Raw genomic sequence first — 24247 nt, 5'->3', positions numbered from 1 at the left:
CTTAAAAGCCCCCATGTATAAGAGTTGAGCCTGTCCATTTGACCTGATGGAACAATTATTGCACATTAATTGTGTTAATGTCATAGCATTAAATCTGGAAGCTTCCATCTAAATACGATGACATAGACACACCAATACAAACACGAGGATAGTCAGTTGAAAGCCAGAGATGGCTTTAAGAGTGTTGAGTTCTGAAAGGCTAAGGCTCTGTTCCTAATCCCTTTCCTACTTTTCCTCCCACCCCCTCCTTCCCCCTTTTGGTTTCTCTCTGTATCTCTTCTCTCTTGCAGGAGAATTCTGGGGAGATTTCTTACTCTTTCATTCCTCAAGGATGAAGCAGCACAGTGGACCTCTGTACTGAGACAGGTAAGGACTGAATATCAAGATGACCTTCAAACAGACATGCTTACACATAAACCTCCTTCCCTCATTGTCAAAAGCAGATTTGTTCTGGGCCCGATTTGTGTATGATTTATGTTGCTAAAAGGCTGTGCCATGCCCACTGAGAAAGACTCAGAGAGGGAGAAGAAAAAGTGGGAAAGGGTGGGATCTCGCTTTTGAGAAAGAGAGCAAAGGAAGCATAGAGATTCATCCTGTGGGACAGAAAGAGCGAGTGAAGACACTGTCGACAGGATGAAAGTTTAACCAAACATCAGCTCCCTGCAGGAGTGGCAAATCTGCTGCCGTCGCAGTGGACAGACTGTAGGAAAGACATGCAAAGAGACAGACCGGCAGACAAGATAAGACAGAGCAGCGATCCCCAGCTGTTTTTAAAACGCTGCCTCTGATGCATTATTGAATATGCAGCTCTCCAACGCATCGCTGAGCTTTCCTCTCATGTTAGCGCTCAAGTTCGCATAGCGTCACCATTCTAAATATAAAACATTCGCTCACCCCTCTTCGGTTTGTTGAAAGATGCAGAGGCTGCACGTAGGCTGTGTGTGTTGCTCTGAGTGGCACTTTTCCTTCTCTGAGGCTGGCTGGAGTTTGAGATGAGTTTGTGTGTGTATGACTCATTTTGGAAGCAAGCCCCAGCAAACTTCAAAAAACATAAATAGATTTCATCAACTCTTTGAAAGTATTGTTAGATGAGTATACTGAGTCAAGCAGAGCGTTTCAATGGGAGTACATTGAAGGAAGTGAGATGTTATCGAGGGGATTGATTTTGAATCAGACAGCATGTGGAACACTGTGGGTCTGAGACTATCTAGTGCAGTAATAACTTAGTTTGCACAACTCAAATACCCCTTCTTTTTTCTATTTTTTTTTTTTTTACAGTTTATTAAGTTTGATTTGGGTAGAAGTTGTAAGGTCAGCGGCCTAAGACTTTGTGTAGATGGAGTACCGGGTCTGGTCCACAGGTGGCAGCAGAGCAACATACCCAGCAGGCATGTTTCTGTAGCAGACTCCATCGGCCCAGTTTATCAGAAAATCCCTGTATAGGCCTCCCTTCATTTATCTCTCTGTCTCATCCAAGACAAGTTTTCAAGCAAATGATACTTCCAGGCCAAGAAAAAAACTGTGTGAAAACCAATCAATGTGGCTTTTTGTTCATAGATCAAGTGTGACGGCTCAAACTCACATGAAAAATCTTGTCTCGTTCTATTTCAGCTCCCACTTTTAAAACTTCATGTTCCAGGATGAACCATGAGCAAAGGTAAGAAACGTGTCTTAGACTTGACCTTATTTTAGCATGTGTGGGTATGTGTGTGTCAATGAACATATGCCTGTGAGCGTGTGTACAGATGCATCATTTCCTATCTGTGTGTGAGGAAGCATGGACACCTGGGTCCAAGTGCTGCTGGGGCTATGTGCAGTCACATGAATGTCTGAGGGTGTGTGTCTCTGTTTTCTGACAGATGTTGTAACGACATGATTAGCCCTCTGGCTGCCAGTAGCTCTGTGTGAGGTTGCTATAGTGACTGTGGGTTGAGTGCTGGGGAGGCCAGAGAGGAATATGAGGGTGCCGAGGATGAGGAGAGGGGGTGGCATAGGAAATGAAGTGCCTGGTGCCTCTGGCCTCTTGTGTGTGTGTGTGTGTGTGTGTGTGTGTGTGTGTGTGTGTGTGTGTGTGTGTGTGTGTGTGTGTGTTTGTGTGTGTTTCTGTTTCCGTGTGCATGAGTGGGTGTGTTTTGTGTGACGCTTATGTCTGTTTGTTTTTGTATTTCTACAAAGAGTACAGCATTGAAGAGACACTCATCTGTGTAATTGGGAATTTGATCAAGATAATTCACTCAAACACACTGTCAATCATGTACACACTCAGACACACACACACACATACACACAGGTTCAGTCTGCGTAGGAGCGACGGAGACGGGGATCCTGTGATGGCAGGAGCGTGGGCTGAGGGTAACCTGCTCAGCCTAACAGGCCGACACCATGAGTGGGTCGCACTTCGTATCACTTATCACTTAAATTGCCACGTCAATGGAGCTGTTGTGCAAACTGGTACAAGCAAGAGAAATGCTCTCTGCCTTTGTGAGGACCAACACTGTAAAATTGTGTGTGAAGCACCATGCAGCTTTAAGAACAAGACTCCAGCTCAGGTTTCTGATAATTTTTTTTGTCTCAGTTCTAAAGAAGTACTTATCAGCCCCAGGGTCAAGACCCCTGCTAGGGTTTGCTTTTCTTTTATGAAGTACTAGTTTTTTCATCCTGAAACTTCTAAAATGTTAAATGAAAAAAACTGAGAAAAGAAAACTTACCTTACTGCGTACATCTGAGATATGACTTGCATCTTTGTTTTAAGGGGTCACAAGCCACGCCGCATGTAGCCAAGGTTGAGAACTTTGGATGAATCTTTGGGCTTGTTTGTGTTGTTCAACTTTTTGTCCAGTACCTCAACTCAGGAAATCTGTCAATACAGTGTTTTTACAGAGTGCTTATTCTGTGCTCTCTTTTTCCCAAACTTAAAATCTGTATACCTGCTGTGGAACTACACGAATATGTGTTATGTTAGACAACATTAGCCCAGGGATTGCTGTGACAATAAACACTAAGTTGGCGACCCACTCTGACTAAGTGAATATAACGGATGATGAAAACACAGAATTTTATCATGACACTCATGAAGATGATGATGTTCAACGTGGATTGTATGTGGATCTCATGCCCAATCCATTTAGTTTATATCAGCACAGATACAACCCCATACATGCCTAATCATCTACCTGTCTACCGCCTCGAGACCTGTAACCAGTGCTGTCGTCAAGACTACCTTTGTCGAGTCCAAGACAAGTCCAGGACCAGCACTAGTTAGTAGGGACTTGGTCAAGACCAAGTCCAAATGAGAGAGAGAAAATAAAGCTTTTGTCATTGCCAATGAGATGAGCTTTGGCAGCCAGGCACATGATTGCAAGTGATTACCAGTGGTGGTTACCAGGTGGTCAGTGTCAGTGCCAGTTTTAGATGGATTTTGATTTTGCAGCATGCTTCATCAATGGTTTTGTTCTGAAGGCGGAAGTTACTACAGAAAAACACATGTTAATATATATATATATATATATATATATATATATATATATATATATATATATATTTCTGAGACAAGTCCATGTGCAGATAGTTCTATGTTTTGTCATCTATTGGTTTGGAAGTAATTGGTCTTTTAAAACCTGACAAAACTTTATTTATATTAAAATATGAATGTAATAAAAAATATATTTATATTGTACTTTAGGACATTTTTTGCTCAGTAAAATCATCTTCCTTCTTCTTTTGCTAACATCAGTTTCAATATTAGAGAGAAAAAAGCATGAAAAAATGCTAATGTTAAATGTTAATGCAAATATGAAAACGACAGGATTATTAAAGAAATATGTGACAAGGTAGGTACATTAAAATGTTAATATTTTAATCACTGAGGTGAAAAACATCCCGTCAGAATTAGTTGATGTGTCACCAGGGGGCCACCTTAAGTGAACCGATCTTGTTTTGCGTAACAATTTAAAGCAACTCTGAGGCTCCGCTGCCACATCGTCCTCATGCTAGTCTCCTGTATCGCTAGAATGGGCAGCCTGCTTTGTGTAATAGTCATGGTGAGAGATATAATGTGCTGTACCGTACGGGGCTGGCTTCACACAGGGATTACACCTAGATGATTCTTCAATAGAGAATTTAGACTCGGGTAGCCGAGCTTAATCCGTGCCGGTGGAAGCGGACCACAGTGCTGTAGAGCCATGGCCAGATATGACAGAGAACAGAGGGCAGCCAGATTAGTTCATACTAGGAAGAGGGTTGAGCTTGAAGCTGCCTGACAGAGCGTCTCTTGACAGCTCCTCCCAAATCTCTCTACTCTCTCTAATGCAGTTTGAGGGAAACATTGTTCGCCTTTCAGTCTTTTTGATGGTCTCTTTCTTTCTCCCGCTCTGCCCCTGTCTCTATGTGTGAGGTGAGAGTGAGACATAGGGAGTAAGAGTGTGTGTGTGTGTGTGTGTGTGTGTGTGTGTGTTATCGCTTCATTAGCTTGTAGATTTCTGGGTCATTCGTAGCCTTGTTCCCACTGTCTCAGATGCTGTAATTACCCTCACATGAGTCACATCTGATAATTAGGATGGTCCGAGCAGGACTCAGCCCCACACAGACACACACACACACTGTTCATGCTTACACGTGACACACATGCACATATACACACACACATCAGTCATTAGTGGAAAGCTTAACGTGCAGTACAGTGCTAATGGGATTATCATTGCTGAGGGTCCCACTCATCAACCTCTTACTCCTCGCTCTATTCATCATCAAGCACCATTCTTAAGCACTTAGGAGAACCTGTCATTTTCTACATGATCTCTTTCTTTCTTTCTTTCTTTCTTTCTTTCTTTCTTTCTTTCTTTCTTTAATCTCATACCTTCCTTTCTCCTTTCATACTTTTACAGTGAATACGCTCTATTGGCATGACCAAATCTAAGAATGGACTCAACAGGGTGCTGTTGTGGCCAAGGGGGTTTATGGCACTGGCCGTGTAATTCTGAAGTCCCTGTTTGAAGTCCGGCAGGGGACCTCTGTTGCATGTCTCTTTCCCCTCATTTCCTGTCTGTCTCTACTGTCTACTTTCAAGTAAAGGCATAAGAAAGCAGACTCTATTATAGTGGTTCACAAACTGCTTAGCTGGTGACCCCTTAAAATGAAGGAATGTATTCGTACAACCCTTCATCATGAATTGCGTCTTTCAACCATAGTATTTTGGGTTGGTTTTTTTCTTTTCTTTATTTGAATATTTTGGTGGCCTGAAGATGTACGATGATCAAGCAGTTCTCAAGACAAAATTAACACAATTTTGTGTAGGAGAATTTTTTCCCCCTGCTTTCCTGCTGTATCCTTCTAGTCACTTGTGCCCCTTCTTTTTTATCTCGTGTCCACAGCTCTATGTTAATAAAAAACAGCCAAATTTAAACTAATTATAGGATTAACATTCTTCACCGCAAATAGCATGCTGTAGGAGGAATATTTAGAGAACTGCAACAAAAGAAAATTGAGACAAATAGGTTTAGTTCAAAGGGGGATTTCACCCATGTTTCTCATATAATGCCCTTTTCTGTTGTTAATTCTAGACTTACAGCTACCCAGCCATCATTAAAGTGAGAAACCAGACTTTCAACCCTGCATTGTAATAAAGATATGACAAAGAAAAAGAAAAAAATGGGGGGAATGTATCTTTGATTTGTTGTTCTGCTCTTTATGCTTTAGTTGCACTGACATAATCACCTCTCTCCATCTCAGCTACTCTCGGCCCTCTCTCCTATCATCAGTGCACCCATTTCATCAGCTCATTTAAAAGTAATATTACCCATAACAATTCAATTTTCACTGTGTTTATTCTGTTGACTGAGATGGTAATGGAGATATTGACAGTGTAGTGCAGAGTGATTCTGTCCAGGCCATTGTGTTGAGTGGTTCGATGGAGAGAAGTGGATGACTAGAGGGCTATCTATGGTATTACATATAGTGTGGAAGGCGTGGGAAAGAGAGGCCCTCTGAAAGCCAGAAGCTTAAAAAACATGCCTCGAGTACATAGACATAAAGGGACAACTCACACAAACACACACACACACACACACACACACACACACACACACACACACACACACACATGGATACACATACAGGCAGTGGATTAGGATGGGGATTATGGAAGCATAGCTGTAAAACAGGCAGAGACAGATCTGTGTTATACTTTATAAACACACTCAATGTGTATTAGGAATGTACAGTAAGATGGAGGTATTCTGAGGTGGATGGTTTGAAGGCTTAGGTTCATGCATCATGACTGAGCACTATTCAAGCCTAAATAGGAAGACAGTTCAATAGGGACGCAAAGAAGCTTTAGCAATCAATTATTGAACTAGAATGGCAGGAACTGAAAGCTACAGAGATTTCATGTCGGGGTCATAAAGAATTTTACAATGTTCATGAATTAAAATTTTCAAAACATTTCAACCTTCAGAGTGAACTACAATGAGGTGTACACTTGTGAGTTTCAAATATTGGTCTTATATCCAGTATCTAATCTACCACAACTACAATAAAAGACAACCATGACATTTTGCCAAGCAACAGGTCGCAATATCTTAACCTCTGGCACCTTTTTAATAAATGGTGAGCCACATGAGTTTGTGGAGAACTTCACTTTTAGACAGCTTTAGACCCTAACCCTAACCCTAACCCCAGAAACACAAAGTGTCACAAGTGCCACCCCACTCAGAGGCTGTGCTGGGCACCCTTTTAAATTTAGAGTGAGGATATTGGTATCATATGAAACTAGATGACCTAACCCATCCATTGCTACCATGTCATGCTAGTTATGTCGGGAAAGGGGCTAGATGACGTTCCAAAGCTAGGTTAAATTTTGGCAATGGAAAAACTTCCCATTTCCGAAGTGATCTGTTGACCTGAATGAAAATGAGTTGTATGGGTACCCACAAATCTCCCCTTTGCAGACATGCCCACTTTGCCTAGGGTATTTGAATAATTCTACATACTGGCGTCCCTAAACAAGATGACTGTAAAGCTGAGACACATACTTCACGCCACCCCTTGTATAAGTCAGTGCCTCCCCAGTCAAAAATGTCAGTAAACACATTCTCTCTACCAATAGTGGCATCTAGCCATAACCACATATTTGTAGTTTAATGTGCTGAGGATTTGAGGTTTCTGAACATGTTTCTCCTATGAAACTTCAATCGCTAGCCCAATATAATGAAAGTGGATGAAATGTCATTAACTACATTTGAAATCAAATAACTTCTCATTCTTGTGTCCCGGTTACTTGTTTACTCATTTCTTTGCTAGAAAATAGTTTAAATGAAACCGGGAGCTCTGTGCGTAATCCTCAGAAGCCAGGACATTGTTTCTTCAGTAATTTGTTGTTGAGTCTTTCAAAAGTAATTTTCTAATGCTTTGAGCACCACATACAAAATCCCATTCATCTGCATTGTGTCGGGTGGCAACAGAATGGATTGGCCATTCAAAACCTGGATAAATTATGAAGTGACCCTTTTAACATCAAATTATTTCACTAAATAACACCACACAAGCTATTTAAAATGAGTGGACAGATCACTTAAAAGTCTGATCGAACTTTGAAATGCCAGGTTGATAAAATGTGACATTTTGAGTTTGCAGGGATTGTGACTGGGGTGAAACTTAAACTGAACTGTCAAATCAATGCATTGCTTCATGTGATGAATTGACCGCCATCACTGCTCCCTCTTCATTAGTCACTGTTCAATCTCTGCTTGGCAAAAAAAAAAAATATTTTATACCACTGAAAAATAGTTTAATTTCCACCTCTAATTGTTACAGTAGCTTTTCTGCCATCGCCATGGTCAGATAAGCATCCATAATGGCAGGACTTTCTAACTAACCGTAAACCATATCATAAAAGCTGAATGCGGTGAACACACACACACACACACACACACACACACACACACACACACACACGCACCCACATTATGAGAAAATGAGAGGGAATGGTTCACCTCTCCACCACCCGCCTTGTTAATTTGAACAAATTGCCCAGTCGTTGAAAGCAATGCACTGTTGTGAATCGGAGCGGATGTTGCTGTGTATGTGCTCTGCTCTCTGTCCTCAGAGATAAAAATGCAAAGCAATACTGTCATACCAGGCGTTGTCATATAATGTTTCTAAATCAGGCCACACACTGGTCACAGCTTGGCCACACGCTGCTCATACATGATGAAGCACTCGTCAATCTTCGGCCCTGCTGTATTAGGCATGTCTTGGTCACCCGACATCTGTCATCAGCACGCTGCTCACTGGAGGTCCGTGGCTCCTCGTGATCCCATCCTCTCCACAACCGTCAAATATAATCATTTCTGCCTGGCCTTCTCAAACCCCCCTCCCTCCTGACCCCCCCTCTCCTCTTTTACATTTCTCCTCTCTTCTTTCAGTATGCTGAAATATATAACCAGCAATTTGCCAATCTCTCCCACTATGACACACACGTACGTACACACATGCACACACTGACACATGCAGAGGCATCCAGACCGCAAGAGCTGCTGTGGTGTATAATGACAGATAATTGGCTATTGTGGGTTCGCCCTCGGCAGCAGGAACCAATCACAGTGACAGCCACTTCTCCATGACCCGTGTGTGTTCGCGTGAGTGTGTGTGTGTGTGTGTGTGTTTGTGATTGTGTGTGTGTGTTTGTGTGTGCAAGGGTGAGTATCTGAATGTGTGTGATGCACTGATTGTATTTTATTTTGCTGTCTGCCTTTGTTGCTCTGTGTATAGAAGTAATTGCTAGTCAAGCGTGTAGCATACAGTATGTAACTGACAGCTCTCTTTGTAGTTTATATTACTGTCATTGTTGCACTTATGAAAACATAAATACGCTATTGAACTATGCATTTCTGTGTGTGTGCACAGAGAATATCCACTGCTGTCCAACATTTTACTGAATCATAATGTGTGTAAAAAATATTTATGCAATCTCTACACAGATGCAAAGACATTTTAGACTTGTGCGCAGGTATAACCTCAATAAAACGTCCTTATTTTCCACAAATTACCACTCAGCGCTTCTCATTTTACATTCTTGGGGTTTATGCACCCGCCTCGAGGATCCACAGCCCCATACAATGCAGCCTTGCTGTTCATCACTAATGTGATAGCTGCTTAGCTTGTCATTCGTCACTCATTTTGATGCAGTCAGCAGCCCTGGTTAATGGTCTGTCCGCTTGCAATTTGTACAGAACCTGTTGACTCCAGCTGCTCCGAAGTGATCAGAATATATATATATACATATATATATATATATATGTATATATATATATCATTTTATTTTATATTTTATTTATTTTTCTGGAAAATGATCCTGAAGTATGAATTGTTGACATATGAACATCCTTTGAGAATGTCTCCCTCTTGCTTATACACACTCTCTTTGCTTTCATTCTTTCCCTTTATCATTCACTCATTTATTCCTCACTCCTGTATTCTGTCTTTCTTTCTCTGCCACTTCCTCTTCTCTCACTGCCCCCCCCCCCCCCATCTCTCTCCCCCTGTTTGCACCGATTCTCATTTCCGCTCTTTCAATAGTAGGGAGTACTCATCCAACCCATGCACACAGACTAAATGAGATCCTGTGTGTGCGTGTGATGCGTGCGTGCAGCTTTGACTCTGTAAATATGATATTTTCCGTATTGCTAATACATGCTACCATACAAAATGTGCGTGTTTGCGTGCGTGTGTAGAGGAGGGGCTGTGTACTTCATCATATCAGCCAGCTCAATATTCCCAAATGCAATTTCCTAGATGTGAAAAGAGCAGGCTGGATGTTCATCATTCTATACTCCCTTCTTAGTGTTCAATAAAAGCTTCTTTAGGACTGCTAGGTTGCTCGCTCTCGGCTTCTTTCTTTTTTTCTTTCTGTCACTCCCTCATTTTCACCCTTTCTGACTGTGCATATAAACACACATGCAAGCACACACACCCCTGCCTTTTGTGGAACACAGTGTATCTGTCTCATGTGCATGATTAAAGTGCATATCACAGCATGTTCCCTGAGTGTTTCTTTGTAATGCTGCTTAACATTCTGAGGCTATAACGTATAATTCAGCCTAGCTGAGCTCATCTGTATTGTGTTTGTGAAAATCAATTCTAGCAATAGAGATTTTTACAGTTATATGTAGATAGAAACACGTTTCAGCTCTGCCTCTGGTAAATTGATCATTTTGCAGTTTCAAAAGCTCCGAATTACCTTTTTCTCCACAGCTCAGCCAGAGGAGGATTCTTTTTGTCAGGGCCAAATCAACATGTTTACAGCAGGAGTCAAAAAGATTCAATCGGTGCCTTTTAACACCTGAATGGCAAAGAAGTCATAAAATGAAGGTTTGGTGTGTAGCGAATTGGGACATAACATTTTTTTTGTCATCCTTGTTTATCCTTAGTGTAATCCAGATATTTTATTATAGATATAGCTTTCATGTCGGTATGACAAACCAACCAGCAGCCTCTCCCCTTATATCCCTCCGACTACGCTCTCCTTGTTAGCTGCATTAGTGTCTCCCTCTATGAAATCATGGTTGTAATTGTCCAGGTGCAACCAGGGAAGGTGCCACCTCAAATACCAGCCAAGCCACTAATGGTGAGCAGCCCACTGCAGCCTCACATGTCTGGGTAGAAAACAAATGACTGGAGAACTGGCAAACTGGCAAGTCAGTGCGTAAAGGAGGGATGGGATAATGATGTGTTGTGTGTGTGTGTGTGTGTGTGTGTGTGTGTGTGTGTGTGTGTGTGTAATACATCTATGTGTATATGTGTGTGCAGTCAAAGACATGTACGTAGTCACATTTCCATAAAAGAAAGGATGAGTGTGTATCATAAAATTATAAATCTTTGAAACTGGAGGACTGTTTTTTGTGTATATCTGTGTATGTTGGCGAGGTCAAGTGTCAGTGGGAGGGTGGGGGAGTCAAGTGTATGTGTGGGGCATTAATCATTAAGCATCAGTGATTAAGGTGTGTGTGTGTGTGTCTATTCAAGTGGGTGGCACTGTGGCTCTCTATGATGCTGAGATTAGAGGCAATTATTGAAATGTCATGGCTTTAATGGGCCGCTGCTCTGCACCTCTCTCATAAGTCATGAGTTGAACTTTCAAGGTGATGAAACAAGGATCCAAGTGCTGAGTCTTTCTGTGTTTTTGAATTTTTTTTACTTATCATATTGTTATTCTGCACTTGGTACCCCTCTTACTTTTTTACACAGTAGAATTTAGCAGCCTGACATTCCATGCATACGGCTGCTGATTATATTCTTGATTAATCAATTAATTATTTGGTCTATAAAATGTCACAAAACAGTAAAAAATGCTCATCATATTTTCCAAACCCCAAGTTAACCTGAAAGTATATTTTACTATCATAGGGTTAAGGTTAGCTCTAAGTTATATATAAGTTATAAAAAGCAGCAAATATTTACATTTGAGAGGCTACAATCAGTTAACTTTTGGCATTTTTGCCTCAAAAAGTTATTCAACAAAATTGTTTCTGAGTAATTTTATGTTGATCCTTTAATTGATTAATGTTTCCGTCTCCTTGGAGAGATCATTTGAAAGTTAGTAAGTTGTATAAGCCACCATTGCCTAAAAATGCTGGAGATGTGGCGTATATTGCATGGGATCGAAGTGAATCGTTTTGGATTGATCTTAAACCCCACAGTCTCTGACACCTTTTTGTACACAAAGATAAATGATTTTTCAGTCGACTATACTGTAATAGGTTCCACTTATTTAAGTTATTGCTAAAACTACTTGATTTTTATTTATTTGTTTTTTGTGACTTGAGGGGACTGTACGGCAAAACAAAAAGAACATAAACGGTTGTAAGAATAACTTCCCCTTTTCTACAGATGAAAAAAGCAAGTAAGCAAAAAATTGTTGTCAAAAAAAGGATTCTCACAATAACGCTTGAGTATCACTCTAAAATGAAAGTTGGAAACTTTGAATGAAATTTTATATATTGTAGGTGCTCTCTTCTCTTTGAATAGTACTGAAATCTGTTTTATGGATAAATAGCACAGCGATAGCATTTGCAGTGATTGAATAAACATTAAGTCAGTGTGATTAAATGTAAAGTACAAAAACTCAAACTCTCTCTCTTTCTGTAATGACTATTGCGGCCAGTTGGCCAGTTTGTAAACATATACACCTAACTCATGGGAGACATCATTGACTAGTCTAAGACAGGTGTAAGTAATAAAAGTAATGATGATTGCTTTCCATGTACAGTGGGTGTTCCAGTTTTAGGACTCTAGCATTGTGCCGACTCACTGGCACACTGGCACATCAAAATGGAATGGAGCCATCATTAATGTAATTGGTTGGACTTGTGTTTTTCCTGTTATAATGGGTCAGAATATCTGCTGTAGGACAGGACATTTTGACAGTAGATACAATAGATACAATTTATCCAATACCTAATCAGTCCACTGTTCCAGCGAGTTTTGCCTGTTTGGCAGATACACAAGCCCTTATTGTACAGTTGTGTTCACCCACCCCTCTAGTGTCACCATCAGGCCAAAGTGTAAGTCACAAGTTACCTAAATTCTAATTTTTTTAGTTGTTCGTAATGAGAAAAGCTGAGAATTTTCTTAGGTCATAATGTTAAATTAAAGTTAGTTGTTGAGCATCATTTTGATCCACTCTTCAATATATTGTTATGTCTGAGGAAGCATCTTTGACATTCTTTCATTGTGGCATCTCAGTAGGATTTTCACTACTCTATTCAATGATCATGACTTGATGATGTTGACTTTGGTTAAATTTTGCTTTAGTTACACTTTTGCATTTTAAAGGTGCAAAATTGATTCCAGTTTGTACCATTCTGTAAAATTGTATGCCAAAAGGGTTAAAAATCAATTAAATGGTGGACATATTTTATATTCCTCTTATCAGTCTCACTTATCCTATTTTTAGAACATTTGAGCATTCACATATTGCTGGCACTGTGATATGTAGAGCATAGGACTTACTATCTCCGGATCACAGGATTAAAACCATAAGTGAACAGGACATTTTCTATGAAAAGCATGTACTCTAAATTGATTTAAAAAAAATGTCCCATGCTACAGCATATAACAGCCTGGAGTATTTTATTAAGCCTACTTGCTATGCTAACCCTGTTGCAAACGATATCTCCAATAAAGCAGAGACGCTGTTAAAACTTGTCACTTTCCCAAATTTGTGTCTTGATGCAGGCTTAGAGAACAGGGTTGTGTTGAGCTGGTTCAGTGACTGTAGATACAGAGTGCAGAGGAAAGGCAGAGTTCATGCATGACTTAAAAAACATTGAAAACTGATAAATTAGTTGGTTGACAGTATGCGCTGTATGCCTGCAGGGAGTGTGTGTGCCCGGGTGAACATGTGAGTGGACAGTCGTGTGTTTTCACACACAGAAAAGCATCCATGCATACAAACGCACTGAATATTGAACCCATATATCCATACATATTTATCAGTGGATCACTTGAATATTTCATCAAGAGCTGTTAGATACTGCTGCTCATCTGTGTTGACAGTGAGAGGGTGCCAGGGTGTGAGGCAACAAAACAAGAGAAACAACATCATATGCATCGCAATTTGCAACATAGGACGTATTTATTGGAGGTGTACAAACTCTACGTTGTCTTTGCAGCTCAGAGCATATGCATTGTGCTGTGTGATGCCATAAGCCCATCAAATACAGCTTTAGATTTAATTTTAGCCAGAGAAGTTATCTCGATAGTGAACCCTTATCTTTGTGTGTGTGTGTGTGTGTGTGTGTGTGTGTGTGTGTGTGTGTGTGTGAACCCAATTGTGTATGTATGGGCATACACACCTGTCTCTGGTGTGTGTGAGGGCTTACATCTGTGTGCATGGGCGAATCTAGGGGGGTGGCAGCTGCCTACTCTAAAAAAAATGCCTTGCCACCCCAGAGTCATAGCTGTCAACAAATTAATTTAGATTAATTTGAAAAATGAAGAAATAAAATGTCTAAGCAAATATTTTATATGTGTTGTGACTGTTTGCCATTAATTCAGCATATATTTCTGCCATCCCTTAAAATCTCCATGCCAACGTCTTGCCACCCCATGAATATTTCTCTGGATCCACCCCTGTCTGTATGTGTGTGTGTGTGTGTGTGTGTGTGTGTGTGTGTGTGTGTGTGTGTGTGTGTGTCCCTGCCTGAGGTTGTGTTTTCTTGTACCCACTGAGCTGAGGAGTTTCTGCAACAAAAGCACGTTTACGCTCCTCCATCTCATTTACATTGCGCTGATGGGAATCTGCTGCACCACTGATTGTGTTTGGTGTTCTAGGTCAGCACACCCAGATAAGACTGTGTGCAGAGGTGTGTGTGTGTGTGTGTGTATGTGTGCGTGTGTGTGGTGCAAGCATGTGCTCAAAGTTTGAAAATTGGTGTTAAGGTCTCCCCTCTCTTTCTGACTTTGTGTCTCTTTGTCAGCACACAGACATGCCACTCTTTAAAGGTTTTTACACACAAATACATTTTACATATAGAACACATCATATCTGCAGCAGCTCACAGCACAACTGTCTTCATTCAGTCAGTAATGCATTTGATATTAAAAGATAAGTACCTTCATTGGACCGTTTGTTACATTCTGATGAATCTACAAGATAGATTTCAACATTCAGTAATGGATGAAATTTCAACAGAACTCATGAAGTATAACCATACTCGGCCTGTACTACAAATACACATACACAAAGCTAAATCACTCAGATGCATAGTGGCATAATCACACTGTGCGCTCTAAGCAGTCCCATCTGGGAGGATTTTTGATTTGATTTTATCATACAACTGTCTGCACTGTAGTTGACGCAGTGGGACGAGAGAGACTTTCAGATTAAACCTTGTCCTTACATCTATTTCGCAAAACTTTCTTTCTTGTGGACCCTTTAACAATTACTTCCTTTTTTCTGTTCCTCCTGATCACAATCTGGAAATTGCTAAATAACATGAAATGTCCAGGCAATATCCGAGTTTATCAAAGAAGCTGCTCCACGCTGGAGATAAGATCGACTCCCACTTGTCTCCTCCGCGGATAAACCGTGCCTGTGATTGCCCCTTTTTCTAATCTCCAAAACCCAACATTTTCCCAGAGAGCCTTTTAGCCTATTGGAAGAAAAAAAACTCAATTGAGATTTAATCTGGAATTGAGTTGATGTTTCCCCCAAAAAATATATATTTCCCCTGGAGTGAGTCATTAGTTAACTTTTTTCTTATTCCTTTCCTCATTGCGCTTGTGTCCAGAATATTATTTAAACAAATAATGTCTTATTAACTATTAATTTTATATTAAAAACTGAATACAGCATGTGACCAAATGGCTTAAGGTTGACATTATATGTCTTCCCCTCCCCGCTCCGTCTACCGGGACGATTTCATCTCTTGCCGGGCGAGGGAGTGATGACAAAGGAAACCGGGGCCTTTTTTTCCCCCGGTGACTCCGGATCGCTGCACACTACATTATTGACTTCCCCGGAATAACGTCGCAGGGATTACGCGCGGCGTCTACAGCTTTAAATCTACCCCAACTTCACTCCAGCCACCATACCGGGAGGGGGTGAGGGGGTTTAACAGCTACCTTACAGAGGAGTCGTGTACTCACCGGGTAGAGGAAATTATTGGAGCGAGAGAGAGTGCGATTGAGAGAGAGAGCCATAGAGAGAGAGAGAGAGAGAGAGAGGAGAGAGGGAGGGAAACAGACGCACGGTGCTGGATTATTTGGGCAGAGCGGCTGCAGCCACGGTGGATGTTACACAGACAAGACGACGGAAAACGGAGAGCTTGAATCTATTCAGACTGCGAGTTTTTCCAACGACGGCGCCGGGCAGGATGCTGATATGGTGAGCGCATCTCTTGTTTTCTCTACGTGTAGTTTGTGTTATTGTGAAACACGCACGACAGAGCGTTAACTTCTTATGACAATGCGCCCCCCCCATCTCCCCGTGCATCTGTGCTTATCCGTTCAGATGTATAGTGTGTGTATCGGTGTGTATCAGACACATATGATTTGACAGCCAACGTCTGCCTTATCTTTCCACCCCAGCATGAACTGTTAGTTGTTTTATTGGTGTTTCAGGTGATCCTTGGCTTTGAATTCGCAGCAGTGGGGGAAATCAATGTGATATTTCTCTCTAATTTTGGGAATTGTGTCTGTGGCAGTCAATAGTGAGTTCATATTGATCTGAATTTAGCCTCATCAATGGTTTATTATTTATATCTGACATGTCTTCATGAGGTTATTTGTACAGGAGCTGACAGCACAATATGATTGTCAACCCAACAGTGGTCTTGTTCTTTATTTCCAATGGTGCCACGGTCATATTAATATACAGTATACAGTTTGTGCTGGTTATGATAACATTGCATCCTTGTCAAATGTTCTGTGAGATTATTACAGTTCTTTTCGCTACAGGGTGTCTCTTGAAATGAGTTTTTTTTCATGCTGATGAGAGATTAAGGAGGCTGTAAACCGCTTGGTTTTCACTGGGGTGGGTGCCTGCCTGGGGTTTGGTGCTCCCCCTAAAAACATGCTCAGAGGTATTTTCTCACGACTGAACCGATACCACTGGCACAAAGCAGCCTGGATGGACATTTGATGGTGTGTGCAGACACAAAGCAATGGGATTTGTTAATTGCAGTCAGTCAGTTCAACCTGTGTTGAGTGGGCTGTCTGAATTTATGCAAAACTGCATGAACATTTTAGACTCAAATAGGCCACAGTGGATTATATGGGTGAATTTTTGTCTGTGGATTCCACTTCAGCAGCCTGCATCCAATCCATTTGGGCACATTTTAAGGAGGTTATTGGAAATAGACATTTTTGCTTCTAGTTGAGTTCAATGAAGCACAGTACGCCCAATTTAGTAACCAACCTGATCTGCTTTCACCTGTGAGATCGTATGATTGCATACAGCTTCTATCTGACAGCTTTGCTGCAATTTTGATACATGACATTTATTTTTCTCTGCGTGCCTCTGCCACAACTCAATGACTGTAATGTGCTTTAATGTGCTGATGGCTGCGTGTGTGTGTGTATGTGTGTTAGGCAGTAGTCAGCAGTCTTGCTCAAACACTGTCTATGGCAGCATTACAGACCTCACTAGCTTACAAATCAATCATGCAAGTACTTTTACAGCAATTAGGTTTGAGTATGTGAGAAAGAGACACGTATATAGAGTGAGAGAGGAACCATTACGCCTTTGCCTAATCTTACACATACAGTTTATGGAGACAATTTTTTCTGCTAACTGCCTTATTCCATATTAAGTGTTGCTATGGAAAAGCTGTACAGACAGGAGCCATATGTCATGCTTTGTTTCCAGAATGGGACATCTACATGGTATTGACTTTATTAATCCAATTGATTGGTGCTTTTTCTTGGTGAACTGTGTGAGTATATATTTTAGAGGCACTGATAGAGAAGGAATCTTCTAAAATAACAATGCACGATGTTTAGGAAATTAGAATTTAATGTAAAAATGTGTCTAGATTTTAGAAAGCTCATCAAGAACTACTTCTGGTGCACTCTATTTGGGCACATTAGGCAAGTGGACTTTAACCTGTTTTATGACCATAGCCAGCTACTCTCAGGTCAGAGGTGCCTTGTCACATGCCAATCTATGGATGAACAAGTGCTTTACCCCAGCTGATCTTCCACTGTGTTTGTGTGCTGTGTGCATGTGTGTGTGCGTGTACGTGCATGCCACTGCAGCTGTTCCTCCTCTTAGAGAGATTAAGTTTCACAAGATGTGATGGATGCCAGTGTCTGCAGAGCCAGCTGTGTGTGTGTGTGTGTGTGTGTGTGTGTGTGTGTGTGTGTGTGTGTGTGTGCATGTTTTTGTATTACAAGTTTGTCAGCGCATTTCTGCATTTCTGTGTGCCAGCGCATGTATGGATGTATGTTGTAAATGTCCATGTCTTTGCCCTGAGGGTTGGGTGAGGTTAAGGGAGGTGATGTTAAGGTCAGAGATGTTATGAGTTGGGTTGGTAATTATAGTGACTGTGCCTTTGGTTCCCACAGACCAGGCCAGTGCAGTCTAAACCAGGAAGACATGAGCACGTCAACAGAGCCGGATCGCTGCTTGGGTCAACTTGTCCTGCTGCAAAACAAAGAACTCGGCCAAGAAAAAAAAACACAAGATTATACAGAGCAGAAAAGATTGTTTAAAAAGCTCTTTTGTTGCCTTTTACTCCGAAGTTTAGCTTATCTCTTGCAGAGGAGCGAGAAAATGAGCGTACCCACCTTTTTTTATCGTTCGCTGTGGCAATTGCAATTATAAGGCTACTTCTCAAGAATCAAACTGCATATGTAAAAGAGGCTATTTTGAGACAGCCTTGTGGTGAAAACAGGCTGTAACAGTCAGAGTGGGCAGGCAGGAGGCTCCTGCTTCAGCTACAGTTAGCCAGCATCCAGCTGCGTTGCTGCTTGCAAAAGTGATGGGATGTGGAGCTGAGAGGAGTGGAGGAGGTGGACGAGCAGCTGAGAGGAGTGAAGGAGGCACAGTGATGCTATTGATTTACCTGGCAGTCGGAGGGGACAGCTTCCAATCTATCTCAGCTCTCCCTATCATCTGTCCGTCGGTTCACTCGTGTCTCAGCCTTCCTGTCTTTTTCTCTGTCTGACTCCCAGATTGCCCCCTGCTCTTACTTTCCCACACTTCTCCAACATCTGAGCCTAATTGATAGTATGTACTTCTGTCACCTCTGTGTTTCATTTGTTTGTTCCCTGTTTGATCTGTTTGTCCATGTTATGCCTCATTATCGCTTTTTTCTTTGTTGGTCGCTCCCTTTTTTTATTTCCTTTTGTCACTCGTCCCTTTCTTGCTGTCTTTCTGTTTTCATCCATCCGTCCCACAATCACACCCACATACAGGCTGTGAATTTGTAATTAATAGCAAAGATGTCTTCACCTGTGGAGAGGAGCATATGGTGAGATATTAAAAATTTAACTTAAGACTTTCCTTATTTCATCTGTTCTCCATTCAGGCAGGTTTGTTCTCTCTGTTTGTCTCTTCTCCTGTAGCTCTCATGTTTTTGCCTCCTTTGCTCTCTTGCTCTGTCTCTCCTCTTCTCAGTACAAACTAGCTTTCCGTTCTTTTTATTTGAATCAAAGTATTGTAGTGGCAGTACATAGCAAGCAAACATTTTTTTGCTCAGGGACATTTTTAGCAGTGTTTCGCTCACTACTCCATAACAGAGACGCACTGGCATCAGATTCCCATATTTATTACATGTGCTGTGTATGCCTGGTGGACAAAAATAGAGGAAAGAGAGATTCAGAGTGAGAGATAAATAGAGAGACAATGATAGAGACAAAGTTTGTGGTTTAGGCGATCCCTTCACAGCCCCCCCTCATGTTCCAATCAGAGGGAGACACTCTGAAGGAGCCAGGCAAAACCACAACAATGCCATTTTTCCAACCAAAGTTACACAGACAACCCGACACGCAATCTGAGCCAAGCATGTTCAGCCCTCCACAGTCGAGGCTGAAGTGTTTCCCTCCTCTTCCTGCTTACCCTCGGCCTCTTCCTCACATTTATGGCTTTGTCTTCTCTTCCCCCCGTCCTTCTTTTCAATTATTGTCTTCTCCCTGACTCTGTCTCACCCGTGCTATGCTCCCTCTTCCCCTGTCTTCTATCCTCGTGGCACGCATGATGGTTTGACATAGCGAACTGGTGCCAGACCACAAAACCTTATTTTCCCTCTGCAGCTCTTTCTCCTCTCCTTCTCTCTTTTTCTCCTTCTATCTGTCTCTCCTCCCGCTCCTCGCCTCCCCACCCCTCCTTACTACTATACAGTTTAATCTGCAGCGGGGGCTTAGTGGCACGGCTGCAGGACTTCCACATCACTTCTTTTCTCTCTGCCAGAGGATTTGCTGCTGTTTACAGCCGTTCTCCTATGGCCCTCTCTGTCCTAGGTCCTCTGTCCTCTGTCATTTTCTAAAGATATTTATGTGTTTATATAATTTCTATAACAATTTATTCATTTTGATTTCCTTTAGTTTTGGCCTTTGCCCTTTCCTCTTATATCCACTCTTGTCTTCTCCAACCTTTCTCTATACAGTGGCGCCAGTGTGACATGTGTTTGCATTACATCTTATTATTCCCTCCTGTAATCACTGTCCCACACAGTGACACAGCTGTAAAACTCAGTTGATGTCTGTGAAATTGCTGTTATGGGTTGCTTTTTTTCTTCTACAGATCTAAAGATAGAGCTCTCAGCCAGTGTTTGCTCCAATTTTTGAAGTGACAGAATATGTATTATTCACTTAAATTGGCCGTCATCCAAATGTTTGTTTTTTGTTCTTCTTTCTTTTTTTGCTTTTGGCGCTACGTGGTCACTGCTGTGGTATTTTCCCAGCGATCACATGTCAGTCAAACATTGTGGGCAGTTCTTCAAAAAACCTTCCGTAGGTGTCGCTCATTTCTTTATTCAATTGTGGTAACTATCACTGCTCATACTAACTCTTCTCACCATTTTTTGCTGCTCCGGGAGAAAGATGTAGCACTACATGTGCCAGAAGATTTTCTCTTTTTTTTTCCTGGAAAGAGCTAACCACCTCCAGGTGTTAAGAACAATAAATGTAAAAGCCTTTTATGTGAACACAGTATATTATGTTATATCAATCAGCAACGGAGTAGCAAAACAGACATTTATATGAACATTTTTCATGGATTAATACCTCGGGCCAAAGCAAGGAATTTTCCAGTCCATTATAAGAGTCGAGAGTGTTTGCTCTATATCCTCTGTGGGAGTCTTTACCTCCGCTGTCCCTGCCATGGCAGAGCTTCAGTCCTTGGCTCAGTCTCACAACCTCTCCATTCACAGACGACAGGGCCAAGCAGCAACTGGACGCCTCAAAATGGCTCCCACCAATCATCCGCCGCACATTAATTCTATTAGTCTCTGTCTTAGCTCCTAATTTCTCTGCCTGTCCAGGATTAGCCCTCACCACTGCTTGTCTATAGATTTGTAATTAATGACTTTGATTGTCTTTTTTTGTTTGTTATTGCCAATTGAATCAGGATAAGACTGTTGAGCTGAGCTTTCTCTTTTGTCCCTTCGTTTATCCTTCATCCGGTTGTTGTTCATTTCCCCTGTCCTTCTCTCTGGGGGGCTGAGAGTCCAACACAAATCCCATTTCTTGTCGTTCGTGTTCAGGAATTATGTTCTGCCTCCCCATTTCCCTCAGACTCCCTAAGGCACCTGGGATTAAATGATGTGTGATGTTTGTGTGTGTGTGTGTGTGTGTGTGTGTGTGTGTGTGTGTGTGTGTGTGTGTGTGTGTGTGTGTGTGTGTGTGTGTGTGTCCCTGCACGCAAAAGTGTGCATGTGTGAATGTGTGTGCAGTTTTTCTCAGCCTTTACTGTTAGTCTTGATTGTGTAAGGGCTTTCTGTGTGTAACGATCACAGTAAAGATTGACCTCTGATGAGTTGTAAAGCTTTACAGGGATCGAGTATCGCCCCTGTGTGTGTATGTGTGTGTGTGTGTGTGCGTGTGCGCGCATGTGCAAGAGGATGAATAATCTCTTTACAAGCACCAAACATTTGAAATTACTAGACATGCTCTGTCCTCAGAAGACAGGATGCCACAGGCTTGAATGCAAATTTACAGACCGGACCTGAAATACCCTGCTGTATCTGGTGGATTTAGTATAATGTGTTTGATTCATTTGATTATGACTACATGTGTCAGTAGGTGTATGGCAGTGACGTTATATGTATTGATATTCAACGTAGAGCAGGCCTGCACATGTTTATGTCTCTTGGAACACGTGTAATTGTAAACCTCGCTCACCCTTGTGGGGAAACTTGGTTTCAATGTGATATGGTGTCACAGTCAGTGAACACAATACAACATAATATGGACACTAATATCATAAAACATGCCATTGCATTAGATAAAAACATACCAATAGACAGTCTTTGCATAATTACACTGTGCCCATCATTCAGCCTGTAAACATGCACCATGAAGCCATTTCCTCTCCTCTCTAATGTATCCCAATCCCCTTACTCAGCGATTCCCCAACTACTCCATTCCTGGACGGCCTTTAGACACAGGAAGTGCCTTAGCAGGTCTCTCAATATTGCAATATTAAATTAGACCCGTCATTTAATACATCCCCTGGCGTAGAGATTGGCATCGTTTTCCCTTTGCATCCTCTGAATCTCCCGGCCAAAGCAAAGAGACACCTAACCAACTGCCGGCGTCCCCCGTGCCTTTCATAAGAAGCTCCTGTAATAGGTTTATTGAAAATAACAAGGTTCTCTTCTAAAGTTACAGACAGGGCTCTGCTTCTGTCTCGGCTTGGACGTCAATAAACTGTAGAGTATTTTTCAATGGAGCAGTCTTTTATCTTCTCACCAAGGTACGTATACGGTGTATAACTTAACACTGAGGATTGTGTTTTTCTGTGTCCTCCTTGTAATTCATTAATGGAAATCATGAACAGTTTCTACCTAAGAGAAGTACAGAAGTAGCAAACTGAAACACATTATACATGAATGAAAAAAGAAGTGCTGCAGAGATTAAAAAAATTGGTTGGTTCATGAAGGCACAAAACAAATTCCTCTACATACAACTCTAACTCTTTGTGTTGCTGTTCAAACCCTGCAAACACTAGAACATTTAATAATATATGTATGTTAACAAATTCTTGCTTTTATGCGATACATTAAGGAGACAGAGAGAGATTATTAAGCAGCCTCTGGTCATCAAATAAGTTAATTATATAAATTTAATTGGCCCTCAGTTGTTGTAGCAATGTACTTTTTTTCACAAATGACACACAGTGACACTTCAGTCAGGTTCAGAATTCAGTCACAGCACAGATTGATCCCCTTGCCTTCTACACAGCTCCGTCACCTCCTGACCCCAAAACTGTCTGTTCTCCCCAGTGACTGTGTGCATGTCCGTGTGCACGAGGGTGGTTGTTTGAGTGTGTGGGTGTGTGTGTAGGCATCTGTCTTGTCTCCCTTTTTCACAGAAAGGCAGACATAATAGGCCAGTGTCAAAACCGTGACACACACATATATATGTGTGCGGAGTTAAAGGCACTAAAACGCAGGATTATAATGTAATCTGACATTTCTTGGCTGATATGCTGATTCACCGATTAGAAACCAGTCTGCCATGCCAGCAGCATATTTTTGTGTGTGTGTGTGTGTGAGAGAGAGAGAAAGACATAATGATAGATAATATGTTTATGTGTGTGTGTGTGTGGGGGGGGGGATTTATTTGCAGGCGAGCTTAACGTATGCCGCCTGCTAGACCACATGAAAGACAACAATCATCCGAATGAGAATTGCAAAGCGACATCTCTCTGATTGGAATTCAACAAACAGTCACCCTTCGTATTGGCTTCAACTCACACACAGGCGACGCACACTCGCTCACTCTCTCTCTCACACACACAAACATAAGTGAGGCAGTTTATGATAAGCTTGCTTACCCCAAATGGACTGCCCAATTCATGCATGCGCACACAAGTACACACAACCACACAAGCAGCATACATTAAGCTTGCTCAACAAATTGGCTGCCCAGCGCGCACACACATAGACACACACACGCTGCAACACAGTGATATTTTTTCCTGTTGTGGCGTGTGCTCATTGTAAGCAGCCTAGCCGTGCCGCTCTGCTCTCCTCATAGACTATTTAGCTGCTTCTCTGCTGTGCTGGGTGGCAGCCAGTAAAATGGTGGCGCTCATTGTGGAAGGCTGCTGGCTGCCATTGATTTGGCCCAGCAGGCCTCTGAGGATACACACTGTTGCCCTGCCAGCTAGGCCCGGGGAAGGGGGACTGTGGTGTGTGTACGCCAGATATAAAAAGAGAAGGGACTGTAAAGTGCATTTATTGGTGTGCACAGTGGTGCAGCGCGAGGACAGCTCTCTCTCGATGAGATCCCGCTTGCCAGCACCGTCTGCACAAACTATATATTCCGAACAGTTTAAACCCCTTTGGGAAAACTCTAGGAAGGTCCAGAGTGATCAATTAGCCGTAATGCTTTTGATGTGATTTGTTGTGTTTACCCAAAGAGGGAAGAGATGGGGGAAAACATCTCATTCAAGAAAAGTGCTCTTTTCTGGAATACTCATCCATATTTCGCTGTCATCTCTTGTCCCTTTTCCTCCTTTTTTTTTCTTCCTACACTTCAATTCCTCAGACAAGCTTTGAAAAACAAACAAAGGGAAGCTAGC

At 41.8% G+C, this 24247-nt stretch overlaps 1 protein-coding gene across 34 annotated transcripts in view; it reads left to right on the top strand.

Moving 5' to 3' along the window:
- ptprdb (protein tyrosine phosphatase receptor type Db) overlaps window positions 1-24247 on the top strand; it is a 145344-nt gene that overhangs the window by 43109 nt on the left and 77988 nt on the right. For 33 of the 34 annotated variants that reach the window (XM_051385252.1, XM_051385256.1, XM_051385239.1 and 30 more), the window contains exons 4-5: window positions 291-366; window positions 1612-1657. The gene's annotated coding sequence lies outside the window, so the exon portion shown is untranslated. Of the gene's footprint in view, window positions 1-290; window positions 367-1611; window positions 1658-15479; window positions 15884-24247 lie in introns of those variants that run through there. The other variant, XM_051385231.1, reaches the window with a different exon arrangement.

Source organism: Dicentrarchus labrax, unplaced genomic scaffold (genome assembly GCF_905237075.1).
Source record: "Dicentrarchus labrax unplaced genomic scaffold, dlabrax2021, whole genome shotgun sequence".
NCBI classification, from domain to species: Eukaryota; Metazoa; Chordata; class Actinopteri; family Moronidae; genus Dicentrarchus; species Dicentrarchus labrax.
The sequence above is the reverse complement of the archived record's forward strand: the minus strand, read 5'-3'. Positions and strand labels throughout refer to the sequence as shown.